Here is a 9,970-nt window from a genome sequence, read left to right on the forward strand (position 1 = left end):
CACTTTTCAGTGGCCGGTTTATGATGGCTCCTTCCTCCCTCTGTTTATCTTCTGATATTTCTCCAGAAGATTCAATGTTCTGCAATTCCTACCTTGCGAAAGTATCGTTTTTCTTTTTGTACAGATCCAGATAAATCTTCTTACATCTGAGGTTGAATTTGTATGTGTTCAGAAGGTTTGATAGATATCCAGCCAAATATGAGACCAGCTGAAAGAAGGTCCCCTATGCTGTCACTGACTTGCCCCCTTCTCCCAAAACAAGGACTTTGAATGATACACTGGACCAGATTGACTTCTTCTTTTTTTTAGATTTAAAAAATTTTTATTTAAATTCAATTTAATTTACACATAGTGTATTATTAGTTTCAGAGATAGAATTTAGTGATTCATCAGTTGCATATAACACCAGTGCTCATTCCATCAAGTGCCCTCCTTAATGCCCATCACCCAGTTACCCCATCCCCCTTTCCTCCACTCCTACCACCCCCAGTTTGAACACACAATTTTGAGTATAATTTCTGGGTTTGGATAGGGGAATGTTCCTCCTAGAATCCTAGCTTTATTTTTTTTCTCACAACATTATCTCCTGTAATTCCTTTTTTTTAATTGTGTTCAGTCAGCCACCACACAGTACATCCTTAATTTTTAATGTAGTGTTCAGTGATTCATTAGTTGCATAAAACACCCAGTGCTCATCACAAGAGGTGCCCTCCTTAATACATGTCACCTGGCTACCCCATTTCCCCAACGCCTCCCCTCTGAAACCCTGTTTGTTTCCTGGAGAAACAGATTGATTTCTGATATTATTTATTTGGGTTCCTATTTTCTTTTTGATAAATCTAGGCAGAGGTTTCTCAATTTTATTTATTTTTTTCAAAGAACCAGACTTTGTTTTTTTTTAAAATCTGATCTGTTGTTGTTTAGTTTTTATATCATTTATTTTGGCTATAATCTTTACTATTTCCTTCCTTCCACTGTATTTAGGCTTCAGTTGTACTTTCTCTAGCTCCTTCAGGTGTAAGATTAGGTGGTTTATTTCAGATTGTTCTTGCTTCTTGAGGCCTTCCTATATGCTGTATATTTCTTTCCTAGGACCACCTTTGCTGCAGAGAAATTAAGTGAAGGTGATAAAGGATTTATACTCTTGTGTGAGTGTGTGTGTGTGTGATCTTCAGACTCCACATTTACACCACATCTAGAGGGGGTTCCACTGCTTTCCCATGTTGTCACCAACATTGATTCCGTGAACATGGTTTAAGACATTGACCCTCACCAAGACCATTTCTTCTCTTGCTTTGGACTGTTAATGCATCTGTAGCCTCATGTCCAGCATGAACTTTAAGCTGCTACTAGCAAGTTTGCACATTGAGCTGGGGGGTCCTGTGATGCACAGTGATTGCAGCTAGGACTCCTGTAAAGGTTCAGTTGATGATCATCAGGTTATTTGTATTTAATTTTTATTTAGGGACTGGAATAAACAATGTGAGTGACTTTGTATTTTGTGCATTTTAGTATAGTTGTTTTCCCATTAGAACAAATTTTCTAGTCAGAGAGTGAAGAGGTAAGCACAGAATCATGTGTGCGGAGAGGATCCCTGAGGGAAACTGCTCTGTGGAGAGGAATCCCCAAACCCTGACAAGAAATCTTCCCATAACCTCCATCTGCACCTGCTCATGGGGTTTAAAGACAGAATTGGTGAGTAGTGTGCACCCCCTGGTGGTCCTGATCCTCTTCTACAGTGAGGTTTGTGTCTGGGCTCACACTGACTTCCCCTCACTGTGTCTGTCGCACAGTAATACACGGCCGTGTCCTCGGCTCTCAGGCTGTTCATCTGCAGATACAGTGTGTTCTTGCCGTTGTCTCTGGAGATGGTGAATCGGCCCTTCACAGAGTCTGCGTAGCTTGTGCTACTTCCATCATAGCTAATAGCTGCGACCCACCGCAGCCCCTTCCCTGGAGCCTGGCGGACCCAGCCCATGCCATAGTCACTGAAGGTGAATCCAGAGGCTGCACAGGAGAGTCTCAGGGACCCGCCAGGCTTCACCAGGTCTCCCCCAGACTCCACCAGCTGCACCTCAGACTGGACACCTGTAGACACAAAACATCCTGGTCAGGAAACTGTCACACAACCACTCTTTCTCTCACATATTCTTGTACACTCAGTGTCTCTTGTTCACCATAAATTACCTTTTAAAAGAGCAACAAGGAAAACCCAGCCAAGCAAGAACTCCATGGTGAGTTGTCTGTGTTCAGTCCTGATCACTGAATGGGAACACCTAGGGATCCCAGCGATGGACTCCTCTCCCAGCTGCAGATTCAGTGTTGGGCTGTTTTAATCAGCAGAGGGAGGGCCCTATTTGCATGTCTTCTGACTATATATTCAGCTTGGGATCTATGTGAATACAGAGGTCAGTGACCAGAGCAGATGTGACTGCCTTTGTTCTGGTGGTATTGATCACTTTTGAAAAAAATATAATTTTTCATTATATCACTGACTGAGCCACCCAGGCACCCCCTAATTTTTGATTATATCACTATCCAGAATTTATAGATGTGCAATTATATTGTAGGTAATCTTATTTGTAGGACTTTTTTTGCTCTGCATGAATCCTTGAAAATTCAACCATGTTGTGTTCTGTATCAAGCATCATTTATTTTAATGTTTGGCATCTTTGCAAAGAGTGAACATAGCAGCAGAATTTTATTTTTCAAGTGCTTGGTTCAGATAGGGATTGTTTGCAGTTTCTGATACTATGATAAAGTCGCTTCTCGTCTTGTAGATGTAGATATGGAGCTCAGAGAATGTCTTATTTATGTTCTTTCCACAACAGCTGACCTGAAGAGGATGAAGATGAACAAATTGGCATCAATATGGGAGTTTCTATTCCCTGTTGTGTTCATAAATTATGTAGATATCTTTGAAAACTCAACTTCAAACATGAGAATATAATTAAAATACAATTAGAACTAGGAATTCCCCTGGGAAGTAGTATGGCCCTGGACTCTTGTTTTTTGGGAGGTTCTTGATTACTGCTTCAATATCCTTGCTGGATATGGGTCTGTTCAGATTTTCTATTTCCTCCTTTTTCAGTCTTGGTAGTTTATATGTTTCCAGGAATCCATTTCTTCCAGATTATCCTAATTTATTGGTATATAGTTGCTCCTATTATGTTCTTAAAATTGTATTTCCTTGGTGTTTGTCTCATCTCTACCCTTTCATTCATGATTTTATTAATTTGGGTCCTTTCTCCTTTCCTTTGGATAAGTCTGCTTAGGGGTTTATCGATCTTATTAATTCTTACAAAGAACCAGCTTCTAGTTTTATTGATCCCTTTTACTGTTCTTCTGACTTCTATTTCATTGTTTTCTGCTCCAATCATTATTTTTTCTCTTCTCCTGCCTGGTTTAGGCTTTATTTCCTGTTCTTTCTCCAATTCCTTTAGGTGTAAATTTAGCTTGTGTATTTGAGATTTTTCTGTATTTTTGTGGGAACCTTGTATCACAGTGTATTTCCTTCTTAAGACCGCCTTTGCTGTATCCCAAAGATTTTGAATAGGTGTGTTTCCTTTTCATTAGTTTCCATGAATTTTTAAATTCTTCTTTAATTTCCTTGTTGACCCATTCATTATTTAGTAGGATGCTCTTAACCTCCAAGTGTTTGAGTTCCTTCCAAATTTCCTCTTGTGATTGAGTTCCAGTTTCAAAGCTCTGTTGTCTGAAAATATTCAGGGAATGATTCCAGTCTCTTGGTAGTGGTTGGGACCTGATTTGTGATCCAGTATGTGGTATACTCTGGAGAAAGTTCCATGTGCACAGGAGAAGAATAAATATTCTTTTGTTTTAGGATGGAATGTTCTGTATATATCTACGAAGTCCATCTGGTCTAGTGTGTCATTCAAAACACTTGTTTCTCTGTTGATCTTCTGCTTAGAAGATCTGTCCACTGCTGTGAGTGGGGTGTTGAAGTTCCTACTATTAATATATTATTATCAATGTTTTTCTTTACTTTGGTTTTTAATTGGTTGATATAATTGGCTGCTCCCAAATTAGGAGCACAAATATTTATAATTCTTAGATCTTCTTGTTGGGTAGTATCTTTAAGTATGATATAATATCTGTTTACATCTCTTCCTGCAATCTTTGGTTTAAAATCGAATTTATCTGACATGAGGATTGTTACCCCAGCTTTCTTCTGATGTCCATTACCATAAAAAATTGTTCTCCACGCCCTCACTTTTAGTCTGGAGGTGACTTTAGGTCTAAAATATGTCTTGTAGACCCCATATGAATGGGTCTTGCTTTTTTTTTTAATCCAGTCTGATACCCCGTGTCTTTGATTGGAGCATTTAGTCCATTTATATTCAGAATAACCATTGAAAGATATGAATTTAATGCCATTGTATTACCTGTAAAATCCCTGTTTCTTTAGGTTCTCTCTGTTTCTTTCTGGTCTATATTACTCTTGGGGTCTCTCTTCACTTACAGTATCCCCCTTAATATTTCTTGCAGGGCTCGCTTGGTGGTCGCATATTGGTTCAGTTTCTGCCTGCCCTGAAAGCTCTTTATCTCTTCATCCATTCTGAATGACAGCCTTGCTGGATCAATTATTCTTGGCTGCATGTTTTTATCATTTAGAACGCTGAATATATAATGTCAGCCCTTTCTGGCCTGCCAGGCCTCCGTGGATAATTCTGATGACAGTGGAATATTCCTAACTCTGTAGCTGCTTTCAGGTGTTTCTCTTTATCTCTGAATTCTGCAAGCTTCACTCATATGTCAGTGTGTTGATCTATTTTTATGGATTTTGGGAGGGAACCCCTCCACCTCTTGGACATGAATGCCTATTTTCTTCCCCAGATTAGGGAATTTCTCACCTATGAGTTGCTCAAATATACCTCCTGACCAGTCTCTCTCTTTCTTCTCCCTCGAGTACCCCAATAATTCTGATATTGTTTCATGTTATGGCATTGCTGATTACTCCAAGCTTCTCCTTATGGTCCATTAGTAGTTTTTCTCTTTTTCCCCCAGCTTCCTTTCTTTCCATCTTCTTGTCTTCTATGTCAATTACTCTCTCCTCTGCCTCAGTTACTATAGCAGTGAGAGCATTTAATTTAGACTGCCTCTCAGTTAGAGCATTTTTAATTTCTCCCTGATTAGATCCCATTTCTTGCACTAAGAGATTCTCTAGTGTCTGTTATGCTTTTGTCAAGGCCAGCTAGTAAGTTTGTAATCATTGTCATGAATCCGACTCTGACATTTTACATATACCCAGATTGATTAGATCTGTGGAAGAAAGTTTTAACTCTGAATCTTTCTTCTGTTTTGAATTCCTCTTTCCAGTCATTTTGCCCAGAGAAGAAGGGATGAATGAGTGAACAAAACCAAATTATCAACCCCAACTCAAACGAAATACACAGTAGACAAATCTGAAGAGTTCAGAAAGAAAAAAACAAAAAAGGTGGGGAGGAGAGAAAATATAATCTCCTGTGTGGACAAACATGGTGATCTATTTGTTCCTGAGTATTTTGGTCAGTGTGTTAGAAGACATTAAATCCCAAAATTATAAAGAAAGCAAAACTTATATATATACAAAAATAAAATTGAATACAGTGAAAGTAAAAATGAATATATGTATAAAAGTAAATGTACAAAATTAAAATTAAAAAAAGAGGGGCGCCTGGGTGGCTCAGTCAGTTAAGCGACTGCCTTCAGCTCAGGTCATGATCCTGGGGTCTTGGGATCGAGCCCCACATTTGGCTCCCTGCTTGGCAGAGAGCCTGCTTCTCCCTCTCCCTCTGCCTATTGTGCTCTCTATCTCTCTGTCAAATAAATAAATAAAATCTTTAAAAAAATTTTAAAAAGACAAAAACAGAGTTGATAAAATAAGAAAGTCATTGAAAAGGAGAAAAAGAGACAAAATAAAAGGAAAATTTTAGACTGAAATAATGAATCAGGAGAAATAACCTCAAATTCTATATACTATTTTCCCCTAGAGCTGGAGCTGTGTGCTCCGTAAACGTGGTGTTCCATGTTCTGGGGGAGGGGCCTGCCACATTGATTCTCAGGTGTCTTTGCGTCAGTGGACTTGTATTTCCCCTTGCCAGGGGACCGGGCTCAGTGTAAGCTCTTTCTGGTTTTTCTATGTGGCTTTTGTTCCCTGAAGGCTTTTGAGCCTCTTTAGAGAATGAGAGTAAAAATGGCCATGTTGTGATCTCCAGCCCTGGATCCGAAATTTCCCAGTCCCCTTTCTTCAGTAAACACTCAGGGATAAGTGGTCTACACTTTTGTGTGTGTTACACTTTACAGACTCCTGTGGTGTGCACCTGCACCGATCCTCCTGGGGGAGGGGGAGGGTCATGTCTTTCTAGTCTCAGCACCCCCCCCATGGAGAGTGGTCACATGGTCGTGTGCACACCTGTGCTACCTTCCCATGGGAAGGTGGAGGGCCACCACTTTTTTGCCCTTTGCAATTAACCCCCCACCCCTGCACTGAGAATTGTTGCCAGAACGTGCAGGGTTTGGAGTTTATGGAGATCTGAGATGAGGGCCCCCTCCAGAGTTCACAGACCATAAGCAGTTTCCCCACTCCAGTGCTGAGGAACTCTGCAGGCTCAGGCATTCCCATTCTCTCTGTAACCCTAATGATCCTGAGATCACACTGTCCCACCTAGGATTCTGCCCCACTTCACCAAAGAGCACCTTTTGGGAAGGGATGTCTCTCACTGGAGAAGATTTCTAAAGTTTCTGATTTTGCCCTCCAGGGTTATATTACTTTTGGTAGCCGGCATTCTGAGTCTCCTTCCCCTGTTGTTTATCTTCTGATATATCCCCTCCATTTCACTTCTCAGCACTCCTACCTTGCAAAAAGTGGTCATTTTTCTATTTGTACAATTCCAGCAATTCTTTTCTTACATCTCAAGTTGAACTCATAGGTGTTCAGAGTGATTAAATATTTATCTATCTAAATTCAGTGAGCCAGATGAAATGAAGCCCCCTAGTCTTCCACCATCTTGCTTGACTAGTGCATTTAAGAATTCTTAATTGAACATCATAATATTTCAATTACAGGTTATTGAGGAGAAGATTAAACATCACTGATGAGCTTCACCTTCTCATCTGGAGAAGGGGTTTCATGTTTTTGGTTGTATGCAGGATCTTTGTATCATACAAGGTGAAATTATGACCATATTGTTTTCTTTATATTCAGAATGAGTTTGTTTTAAGGACATGCATATGGATGCCCAAGTTTACAGAAGTTTGATGTGTGATGGTTAACTCTTTGTGTCGAAGTGACTGGGCCATGTGTGCCCAGATTAAACCTTGTTTCTGTGGATGTCTGCATTGGTGATTACAAACAGTTTTGTATTTGCATCCATGGTTTCTGTGTACATGGGTATCAACCAATCCATTAAGTTTCTGAATAGAATGAAATGCAGAGGGAGGAAGAATTCCCTCATGTTTACTTCCTGCATGCTTGATCTGGAACATTCATGTCCTCCTGCCTTTGGAGACAGTTACACTTTCATGTTCCCTAGGTTCCCCAACTTGTGTTACTTCCATTGTAGCTAATACCTGAGACCCACTGCAGCCCCTATCCTGGAGCATGGCAGACATATCTCATCCAGTAGCTACTGAATACGAATCCAGAGGCTGCACAGGATGGTCTCAGGCACCCCCCCCCCAGTCTTCACCACGTTTCCCTGACTCCACCAGCTGCACCTCACACTGGACACCTGCAGACACAAAACATCCTGGTCAGGAAACTGTCACACATCTAATGCTTCTCTCACTCCTACCCACTCACATACTCAATGTCTCTTGTTCACCATAAATTAACTTTTAAAAGAGAAACAAGGGAAACCCAGCCAAGCACAAATTCCATGGTGAGTTGTTTGCGTTCTGTCCTGATCACTGAATGGGAACTGCTGGGAATCCCAAGGCTGGGCTCTAGTGTGGGGGTGGAGGGTTAATTGCAAAGGGCAAAAAAGTGGTGGCCCTCCACCTTCCCATGGGAAGGTGGCACAGGAGTGCACATGACCATGTGACCACTCTCCGTGGGGGGGGTCCTGAGACTAGAAAGACATGACCCTCCCCCTCCCCCAGGAGGATCGGTGCAGGTGCACACCACAGGAGTCTGTAAAGTGTAACACACACAAAAGTGTAAACCACTTATCCCTGAGTGTTTACTGAAGAAAGGGGACTGGGAAATTTCGGATCCAGGGCTGGAGATCACGACATGGCCACAGCTGCAGTGTCTGGATTGGGCTACTTTAATCAGCCAAGGGAGGGCCCTGTTTGCATGTGTTATGACTATACAGTCAGCTGCAGACTTAAAATCCTCAAGAGATCAGGGACCCCTGAGTAGGTATGAGGTATCTGGAAGAGTTTGGTCATCCTGATATCATTCAGGAATTTTGTTTTCTTATTTTATGGTTTTGCTGGGGTGATTCCTTAGTGCCATAATGTTTGTTTTATTCACATACGCACCTTAAATGTGTGATGTAGATAGCAGTTTACCACCATTTTGTTGGTGTATAGTTACACCCTGCAGCTCAGAGGGGTTGTGTGAATGTCCAAGAGCACACAGCAGGTGAGAATGAGCCCCAGTGTCTGGGCCTCTGCTCCTCACCTTGGGACCTGGTTGCTCCCCTGAACCATCTCCAGGACAGCATAGGGCATGCCCAGTGAGGGTTGTAGACCACTTGACCTGCAGGAATCCCATATACACTGAAATGTTGAGACCAGTTCTTTTTCTCACTGTAACTTGGAGACATGTAGAAGGCTTGACAGAGACTCACAGAGCTGTTGGAGTTGCTGTGGTTTTTCAACAACCACTAGGGTCATTTACACTTGATATGTCTATAGACATGAAGGGAAAACCTCAGTAAAGCAAAAAAGGTAGGATTATTTGTGAAATATGTTAAATCACAACACCTGAGGTCAAAAAGATGGTCTTATTTTAAAATATTTTGTCATGGGTGATATACGCAAATAATAAATCATTGAACATTATATCAAAAACTAATGATATACTATACCTTGGCTAATTGAATTTAAATAAATAAAAATATTTTGTCATCTACAAAATGGAGATAATTGTATTCTCACCTTACCGTTATTGACCTGATGTTACAAGTTAAACTTATCTCAATGCCTAGCCTCTGGCAAGTTTGGGTAATAACATTATAATGGTTTATTATAAAAAGGGAGGACACTTCTGTGTTTCCACAGATATTACAAACTTTTACTGTTTTTCTGTCAGGAAGAGTTGCATAGCATGGAGCCAAAAACCTTTGGGAGGAGAGCAGCCCTCTACCAATCTCTTGTCCTGGATCATAAGCTCCATGGGTCTGGATTCCCCTGGAATCTGAGTGCACCTGTTTGTGTCACAGACCGCTGCAGACATACAGAGACTCCTTTTTTCCTTCCCCATTTATCCAACATGCATGGAGAGAGCCCTCGTTCATGAGTACTACAGACCCTCCTGTTCAAGGGTGTCTCCTCCTACTTAACCATCTTTGAGCCCCTCACTCTGCCCTTTGCCTATAAATCTCCTGCTGTATTTTCTGTATTCAGTTTGAGCAGAAATATTGAATAAAGTCTTCATTTTCAGTTTGCAAGAACCAGAACTTTTTATTTAAAAGCAGAGAGAGCAAAATGAACAATTTCTGGACTCACAGATTGTACCTTCAAGGAACAGGCTGATAAAAGTGCTCAGCTTAAAAAAAAAAAAGTGCTTGGGGCGCCTGGGTGGCTCAGTTGGTTAAGCGACTGCCTTCAGCTCAGGTCATGATCCTGGAGTTCCTGGATCGAGTCCTGCATTGGGCTCCCTGCTCGGCAGGGAGTCTGCTTCTCCCTCTGACCCTCCCCCCTCTCATGTGCTCTCTCTCATTCTCTCTCTCAAATAAATAAATAAAATCTTAAAAAAAAAGTGCTCAACTTCAAACTTGTGCCAGCTTTCATGAAAAAG

The 9,970-nt window shown here is 41.1% G+C and overlaps 1 long non-coding RNA gene across 1 annotated transcript; it reads right to left on the reverse strand.

Annotated features, from left to right (window-relative positions):
* Window positions 1–1,666: 1,666 nt before the first annotated feature.
* LOC115942786 (uncharacterized) lies at window positions 1,667–2,302 on the reverse strand. Its single transcript, XR_014148149.1, has 2 exons — window positions 2,188–2,302; window positions 1,667–2,088 (listed from the first exon to the last, which is right to left on the reverse strand). It is a non-coding gene; the product is annotated as an uncharacterized LOC115942786 (long non-coding RNA).
* Between the last annotated feature and the right edge of the window lie 7,668 nt (window positions 2,303–9,970).

Source organism: Leptonychotes weddellii, chromosome 9 (assembly GCF_054177405.1).
Source record: "Leptonychotes weddellii isolate Sample4059 chromosome 9, ASM5417740v2, whole genome shotgun sequence".
NCBI lineage: Eukaryota > Metazoa > Chordata > Mammalia > Carnivora > Phocidae > Leptonychotes > Leptonychotes weddellii.